At 36.3% G+C, this 9,390-nt stretch overlaps 1 long non-coding RNA gene across 1 annotated transcript in view; it reads right to left on the reverse strand.

Moving 5' to 3' along the window:
- Positions 1–241: 241 nt before the first annotated feature.
- LOC131490260 (uncharacterized) overlaps positions 242–9,390 on the reverse strand; it is a 10,780-nt gene continuing 1,631 nt past the window's right edge. The window contains exons 2-3 of the long non-coding RNA XR_009251009.1: positions 3,317–3,354; positions 242–2,815 (exon numbers count right to left, since the gene is read on the reverse strand). This is a non-coding gene — a long non-coding RNA (uncharacterized LOC131490260). The remainder of the gene's footprint in view (positions 2,816–3,316; positions 3,355–9,390) is intronic.

The raw sequence follows: 9,390 nt of genomic DNA on the forward strand, positions 1-9,390 counted from the left end.
AAAAATATAATTGAAGATGATTCTTCTGTTAACTAACTCTGTGACTTGGAACAAATACCTCGGCATCTGAGATGTGGTTTCTGGATCAGTAAATAAGAGGCTTAAGGTTAGTTCTCATGCCTCTTAGATCTCTCTCAGGTATAAAATGCAGATGGTTTCTTGAAATTCCAGAAAGTTCCTTTTGGAAGAATAATACAGGAAGCAAGAAAAGATAGAAATAAGAAATTTTTGTGACAGAACGTTGTGCTAATAGCTTTAATTAAATCAAAGGCAATAAACATTTATTTGGAAACAGTAGCTGGAGATGAAATATTTGTGTAGCTAAAGAGATACTACACCATTACATGTATGGAGAAACAATATAAATGCAAGAAAGAAAAGATTGGAATAACCCATTTAACTGGAAACACTGCAGGTTATGAGGTTGGCCATACATTCACCGAATATACTGATCTAAGAAGAATTTAACTTTGGAAAAGCTCATGGTTGAGGGTTTCAAGGACAGAAGAAAGGGGCAACAGAGCAGAAATGAAAGGCTGTGTGGTATTTGCCTCTTACAAACTATGCACTTACATACCACCAGCCTATGTGATATCTTTGTTCACCTTCTTCTGAGACGATACAACCCTATGCTAGGGTATCAGTAGTAACATACAGAGCATGGCCTGGATTTCAGTCCCCACTCATCTCTTTGTGAACAACCCACAACACCCATGACTTTACTTAGCAGTGTGCCTGAAATACATTTCCCCATTTCTGTCTGGCAAAACCTCACTCATCCTTCAAGAGTCAGGCTGAATGCCAGTTGTTCTGTGAAGAAGAGACCTCTCAGGCAGGATCCATCTCTCCAACTGTTGTGCTCTCAAGTATTTTGGTTATCCTCTTAAGATTGTGTTTATCATGTTTACTTACAGTTTTTTTTTTTTTTTAACAAGTTTTCTTTCTTTGCTGGATCTTGAACCTCTGAGGACAGAATTCTAGTTTATTCTTTTTGTTCTCTTTAGCACCTCATGCAGTTCTAACCAGAGAATAAATATGTAATAAATGTGTGTTGAATTAGTGATGCATGGTTAAGAACTATAGTTGATATAAAGAAAAATAGGGAGAAAAAAGATGAAATGGAGAAACAGTCTTCAGTCAAGATGGAGGTGTGAATATGAGGTTCAATAGAAGACTCAGAGAAAGAGCTTTAGAGTAGTTGGGTAGAAAGATAAAGAAGGCTACAAGAAAGAGAATGTGAAGACAGAAAGACGGCAAACACAGACAGCCAGCAACTTAAGAGAGAAAGATGTTCAGAACACAAACAAAGATGGGGATAGAGGGAGGAGCTCAAGAAAACTCCAGGAAAACAAGCAAAAGGGGGTCATTATCTCCACCACAAGGTTGGAGAAATGTGGAAAGAAGAAAGAAATAAGGCCCAAGAAAAATGCAAGTGATGATATAAAGAAAAGAATCTAGATTATGGGGATTAGAATTAGAGGGTGGATTTTTGTTGGCACTGACCATAAATAATTAAAAAATACAGGCAGGAGGAGAAGAAGATTAGTTTTCAAAATAATTAGATCCACAAGTGTAGACGTACCATTGTGAGACCTTACAGGAGGAAGAAAATGGAATTGCTCTTGGAAAACCCATGTTCCAGAAAAGGAAAATGCCAGGCATTGACTTTACAGTGGGAGACAGGTCCAGTACCAGATGCTTTGTAAGTTTATTTCTTTAGACTAAAAGTGTTAATCTAGGCCTTTTCATGTCTGAGGGGGAAAAAAGCACATAAACCTGCTCTTTTAGTTCTTCACACACCTGACTAGAAAATGGACTATAATAGATGGTAAGTGGGTGGTGAGAAAGGAGTAGCTGTTAATATCCAGGCACAGACTATTATTTTAGATGGTCTGTACTAAAAAGGGAATCCATTTGGTGAGCAGATTTGAAAAGAAAAACAAAATTACCTGAAAGAGAACACTAAAGCTCTTTATTAGGATGGCATGACCATTGGTCATTTTTGGTCCCCCAGCATCTGGTTCCCTTTTGTTTTGGAGAAATACCACCTTGGGTGATTTCAGAGAGAGGTAGGAACCCACCTCCACCTGCCAAAAGGTGGGCAGATGATCCTTGCCTCTCAGCTCTGGCAGGGGGTATGGGCACATGAGCTCGGCTCAGTCAAAGGATGCCCCACTCCGAATGTGGGGTCTTCAGAGAAAGATGTAAAAGGCCAGAATGGCTACAGATCATGCATAGTGGCAGCACTGAAATCCAAAGTCTAGCAGTGCCCAACTATCCCACAACATGATGTCCTGGCCAATGTCCCTGAGGCAGACAGAACCTTGACTAAGCTTTGACAGATTTTAGCTTTTCTTGGTGTTTGTGCCTTCCCTGAACACCCTTGTTCAGCCTTCCTTGGTTCTCTGAGCCACCTGTCACCGTTTTAATATTTTCTCTTTAATTTTGCCTAAATCAGTTACCAAAAAACCCTCCTATAGACTGCATGTTTGTTTCCCCCCAAATTCATTTGTTAAATCCTAATGCCCAAAGTGATGGTATTTGGAGGTGGGATCTTTGGAGGTGATTAAGTCATAACAGTGGATCCCTCACGATGGGATTAGTTCTTATAACATAGGCCCTAGAGAGGTCTCTAGCCCCTTTTCCCATGTGAGGACATTGTGAGAAGGCAGCGGTCTATGAATCAGGAAGGAAACCCTTACCAGACACCAAATCTGCTGGTGCCTTGATCTTGAACTTCCAGCCTCCAGAACTGTGAGAAGTGAATTTCTGTTGTTTATAAGTTCCCCAGTCTATGGTATTCTGTTATAAAAGCCTGAAGAGACAAAGACAAAACTCAAATATACACCAACTTATTAGCAGCGGCGATCAAAGAAGTTTTAGAGAAGTGGGAAGTTCTCATTTCATTGAATAAATATTTTTTTGAGCAAATATGGTTCAGGCATTATGCTAGGTCCTGAAGATCTAGTTAACTACTTCATTAGAACATTATCACTATTTACACAGGTTAATGACTCTGATTGTAAACCATATTTATAATACTCTGTATACAGTAGTTGCCCCATTACCCATGGGGAATATATATATTCCAAGACTCCCAGTGGATGCCTGAAAACTTAGATATTACCAAACACAATATACTATGTTTTTTCCCTATACATACATGCCTATCTATGCTTAGAAGTTAAATTTAGAAGTTAAATTAAGCACAGTATGAGATTAACAACTAAAAATAGAATGATTGTAACAACATACTATAATAGAAGCTATGTGAACGTGGTCTCTTTCTCAAAATAATTTATTGTACTGGACTTACCCTTTCTCTTCTTGCCATGATATGAGATGATAAAACACCTGTGTAATGAGACAAAGTGAGGTGAATGGCATAGTCATTGTGATATAGCATTAGGTGACTATTGATTTTCTGCCTCTGGACCTTTGTTGACCGGGGGTAACTGAAACTACTCAAAGCGAAACCATGGATAAGGGGGATTACTGTATAAGTTATCTATTTTTGTGTAACAAATTACCCCTACACTAAGAGATATAAATAACAAACAGTTATTATCTCACAGTTTCTGTGGGTCAGGATTCTGGGAGCAACTTAGCTGGGTCTTCTGGCTACAGGTGTCTCACAAGGTTGCAATGAAGGTGTCAGCCAGGGCTATGGGGGTGTGACGAGATCTCATTTGAAGGCTTGCTTGGATGAGGGGCCATTTCCAAGTTCATTTATGTGGTTGTTGGTGGGGTTCAGTTTCTTGTGAGCTATTGGACAGAGGGACCCAGTTTCATGCTGTTGGTTGGAGGCCTCCCTCATTTCCTTGTTACGTGAGCCTCTACATAGCACATCTCACAATATAGCAGGTGGAGTCTCTTAGAGTGAGCAAGCAAGAAAAGCCAGAGAGAGAGAGAGAGAGAGAGAGGGAGGGAGAGAGAGAGAGAGAGAGAGGAACTTCTGTTACCTCAACGCAGAAGTAGCATCCCATCATTTTTGTTATATTCTATTTGTCTGAGGCAGCTGATTACATGCAGCCCACACTCTGGGGTTGGGATGACACAACAACATGAATGCCGGAAGGCAGGATTTTTGGGAGCCATCTTGGAAGCTGCCTACCACAGCATGATAAACACACACGATCTCTGTGCGAACGTACGTTAGGCACGTGGAGGCTGACGGTGGGGAGCCAGGTGAGGGTAGAAAGCAGGAAAAAGGTGGGAAAGAGTCAAGAAATTCAGGGAAAAGTAAAACATTAATGGAATCTATGCAAAACAGGGTATTGAAAATATTTCTTAAGAATAAACAGAGAAGGATATGGGATATTTGAACCTCTTAGGTCAACAAGTTGCATCCTGTTAGAGCTTCTGGCAGGGTTTACAGTGCAAGAGAATGCAATTTACAGGGTTTACACTGCAATTTACAATGCAAGTAGTATGCACTAAAAGCTGACACAACACTCAACCTGTAATAAATAGGAGGAAGGAGAAAAGTATTTACTATAGTCACCAGAAGGGGGACAGGTAGAATTTCTAGGAAATACCCAGAAAAAAGCATTCCACAAAATAGGGCATAATTTAGTGTAAAACCATAAAGGCACAGGGTTTAACATCCAAATGCATGAGCTGGGGATGTGATTGGGGAAACCGGCCAATTTGAAGGCAGCTAAAAATCATTAAAGAAGAATGGTAAGATAGATGATGTGGGCGTGTTTCTGTACCAGCAATATAAATCCATTTGGAAAACTATGCAGTGAATTGAAAGCCAGTCCATATATCTAGTCAATAAGAAAAAGGAAATAATCTCACAGAACTCTGTTCATATGCAGTTGATGCGTCAGAAAAGGTAGATTGCGACTTCCAACTATAATGAATATTTGTAGACAGTGAGAGTACAGAGTCAATCGAAAATAAATGCAGAAGCCTGCTGGTAGGAATGAAGGAAAAAAGGGGGGAAATTAGGGAAGGAGGCCCCTGTGAAATCCTAAGGGTATGTTTGGGAGAAAGAATCATGCAAGACAAAATTAAGAAGAGAGGCTGGAGGAATGCAAGGAGAAAATAAAAACTTGGGAAATACAGGGGGCTGGGTCCCTATGGACCTGATTCTGCCTCATCAAACGTTTTTAATTCCATTTTTTATACATAAGTTATAACTGGCAACCTCTGTTGAGACTGTTTTTTTATTGCCTTATGGAAAAGCAAGGCCAACATGATTAAAAGGCAATGTATTCTCTTCCCAGGGAAGGGGAGCTGGGAATGATGAAGCCAAGGCTTTTCTTCAGAGTGACATTTTTATGTTACAATTTTAATAAAAAATAAAGAAGAAGAGTGTGAAGATTAGGGAAAACATTGTAGTTTTCATCTCCCTCACTTTGAATGATAGTGGGAGGGGTCAGTGCCCTTTAAGAGGAAGAGAAACATGAACCCTTAGAAAGGGGCAGGATATGAGAACAACAAAACAGCAACACAGAAATGATCACGTGGGACATAAAGAGGAGGGATGTGAATACCCCAAACAGATAATACTAGACAGATATCCTAAGAGAGTGCCATTCAAATAATGTAAAGTTTGGAGGTTATGGGAATCATGATATGAAATAGAATCTGATACACTTTGCAAATATATGAAGCTTCTAGGGTTTGCACTGGCCTGATAATACCAGTCAAAAAAGAACAAATGTGGGCTTGCAAACCTATTGACCAAAGAAAGAAGAGATCCTTTTCTGAAGTGGGGACAAGCTCAAATACCATATGATTTCACTCATATGTGGAATTTAAGAAATAAAATAAATGAACAAAGGGAAAAAAAAAAAGAGACAAACCGTGAAACAGACTCTTAACTATAGAGAACAAACTGATGTTACCAGAGGGGTGGGGGTGGGGAAATGGGAAAAATATGGGATGTGGATTAAAGAGCATAGTTCTCATGATGAGCACTGAGTAATGTAATGTATGGAACTGTTGAATTGCTATATTGTACACCTGAAACTAATATAAACTGTATGTTAACTATACTGGAATTAAAATTAAAGTTAATAAATAAAAGATTTGGTGATTAAAAAAAAATACAGAGGGTACAAGCCATGAATAAAGGCCAAATGACTATACATAAAAAAGACTAAAAACTCTGATAGGAATTGTGTGATTAGAATCTTCCCTTTAAAACAATATTGACTCCCACCTCTTGAGCCTATGGGAGTCCCAGTGTTGAGGGTCAAATCACATCAGTGGCATGTGTCCACATGGTGTCAAAGGTGAGACTAAGAGTGATCACTCTTTCTCTGTTTCATATCGGTATCCACTTAGTTCTCCATCTGTGTTTTGGCCAACTTGATAAATTTCTTTGGCAATTACCAAATAGGGAGTTATGACCATGAACACTGAGAACTTCACATGGTCTTACCAACAAAAATAGGAAAAAAGAAGGTCAGAAAAACTTCGATTCAAAAAAGTACCTCCTCTTGAATTTGGGGATTTTATATTTATAAGCAAGGAGCTGTCAAAATTGCAAATAGTAACATCGGTACTGTGGGCCGACAAGAATGGGATGTCTGTGCAGAGATAAAGCTTAGTTGACGTGGCATTCTCTCACTGGAGTTCTCTATTAATTGATACCTCGTATGTCTTAATTATAGTGGTAATGAAGGTTCATAAATATTAATTCAAAGGTACCAAAAATTTGTGAAGTACCTTCTGAATCATCAAAGACAGGTTAGGTGCTGTTCAGTAAAACTTCATAGATAAATGAATTTACTGTGCTCTAATTCTTTGAAAAGTCTTAATCCATATAATACAGGTCATTCATTTTCAGTCTGTCGGGGGACAAACAGTTTATTCTATTTAACTCTGAACAATTGCCAAACATATGTAAGAAAAATCCCTATTCCTAAAAATCCTGGTATTTTTATACCATGCCTCTAATGTACAATGTATTTATCTCACTGTAACATAAAAAGTCTATAATGTGAACATCTCTCCCTTTCTTAAACCCCAGCTTTGTAAGAACCTTTGCTGTATTTTCATAGAAGGCTAAAGAAAAACGTCCTCAAAATTTATTTGAGATCAAGTGAGATCAAATTATAGTATTTGACTTCCTTGAAAATAAGATGCTAGAAAGCCACGATATAGATCATTTATTTTAATGAAGAGAAATATTGTTCATTCTATCACCACTATATCACAACAAAAATGTCTATATAACTAAAAAAATTAACTTCCAAATAGCTTATGCTCACAGATGGGTACATGTTTCCTTTGCTATGTATAGCTTCTAACTTTTAAATTTGAATTTTATTATTTTTGTTAAATGAGTGATTTCCACTCATCATTATTGGGTTTCTTATCTCCAGATTTTAATGACCAATATTTTGGTATTTGCATGCTGTAAGGCTAAACCATATATTCTGGTCTTTTAATAATTATGTTAAACTATGCTAACCAAAGGAACCTACTTGTCTTCATTTGTATAAGAACTGAAATACAAAAATTTGAGGTATAAATGACATGATCTATTTTAAGTGTATAAAATTAATTCATTTGTGTGCAATATCTAAAACTTTAAAATATTTATTTATAGGCATCATTATGTAGATACACATAACATGAAAAATTTTGATTATAATTTTTTCAAAATGGGAGAAACATAATTTGCCATTTTGGGAAATGTGATTCTTCCCTCTTTATTTCATTATCTATAAGTTTTATAGTTCTTATTCGTGTGATTAATTTTAGTTCGTGCCAATAAGTTCAACAAAGACCTAATATTAGCAACACTTCACGAAATGGATTCAATTTCTATCAACTGCCTTTTTCCTTTATGGTCTCTTTTAATGATACAGGCTCATTTTTGTTAGCCAATAACTTACTGATACCCTTACATTCTTTAGAATTTTCAGATGGATACTACCTGGTTTTTCTAATATGCTACAATCTGTTTTCTGGAGATGATGCCTCACCTTTTAAAAATACCTTCAAAAGTACCTTTTGTTATTTGCAAATATCATTCTAGTATAGGATCTCTTTTTTCTTTTACAACTTCTATAGTAAAGAAAGGATATCCCTCCTTTTTTATTATTTCAGTGGATCAGCAAGGACCTTTGGGGTGGTTATGAAAGCCTCAGAAAGAAAAGATGACTGTGGCAAACTGTGAACTTTAAATGTTACTATACATGATGTAATTAAATTTTTAAAATTTCACAGAATGACATATAAGTCATGACACAAATGTTATAAGTTATGTAAGTTATATAAGTACAACATAAATGATGTATACTGTATACTGTGCATTTTTAAAAACATTTCTATCTTGATATATTTCACCACAAAATTGAAAAGTGCTTATGCACATATATCAGAAATTTTAAAAAGGAAGTTAATGACTCATTTTATTAAGGGGAAAAATGTCAAGTTAATAAGATTTAGTGAAAAAAAGAAAACAGACTGAAAACACAATTTATTATTCATAATGGCAAAATACACTTGCTATATTTGTGTATTTAGTACAGACTTTCCCATGTGAAGTTCTTAAATGATTTTGCAGTCAAATATTACTACCCATTTTGTAGATTAAGAAAAGTGATGGGGGATGGGTATGGGATTAGGGGGTGGGTATCAGGTAATTTATAGAGGATTACACAGTGGACAAGTAAAGGCACTGGGAACAAATAATAGTTTCTGTGTGCTACAAACATTGCCTTCTCATATGCATCACTGACATTTTGCACAAAGTCGATAAACATCTGTCAACAAATGTTAAATTAAAAGCCTCTTTTACGTTGTTCTAAATTTAATATGTTAATGTGCTAGTATATATGTATGTGTGTGTATACAACACATTTTATATATAAAAACATACATTTATATTTTACACACACACGACTCAGATGGCTTTGATGGAACTTTGCCCCTTCATAGGACTTTAAAAGGTCTTTATAAATGATCCTACTTAAATGAATGCTTTTGGGAGGTAATATGGCTATTACTCAGGCAGATACTACACTTAGATTTGAAGTAAACTTGTAATACCTTTAAAATATCTGGAACCAGTCTCTAATTTGAAAATGTTGCATAAAATTGTTACATAGTATAGATAAGTTAAAGAAAGTAAAGCATATGTTAAAGATATTTTTTAAAAAACCATGATTTGAGTGTTTTCTTTGTAATTGGTTTAGACTGCAGGTTGCAACTTTAACACCATGACTTAAAACTTATCAAAGAGATTTATGTTTTGCAATTGACATTTTAAATTGAAGATTTACTTGAACTGGTACCTAATATGTTTTGTGTAATTAATTCCTTTGAGGTCAGTTTTTGTAGACACAGAATTACTTTAACATTAATCCCTCCTTTAGCAATACCTTTATTGTTGGAATTTGCAGCTGAAAAAAAAAGTTAATC

Source organism: Neofelis nebulosa, chromosome 11, assembly GCF_028018385.1.
Source record: "Neofelis nebulosa isolate mNeoNeb1 chromosome 11, mNeoNeb1.pri, whole genome shotgun sequence".
Taxonomy (NCBI): domain Eukaryota; kingdom Metazoa; phylum Chordata; class Mammalia; order Carnivora; family Felidae; genus Neofelis; species Neofelis nebulosa.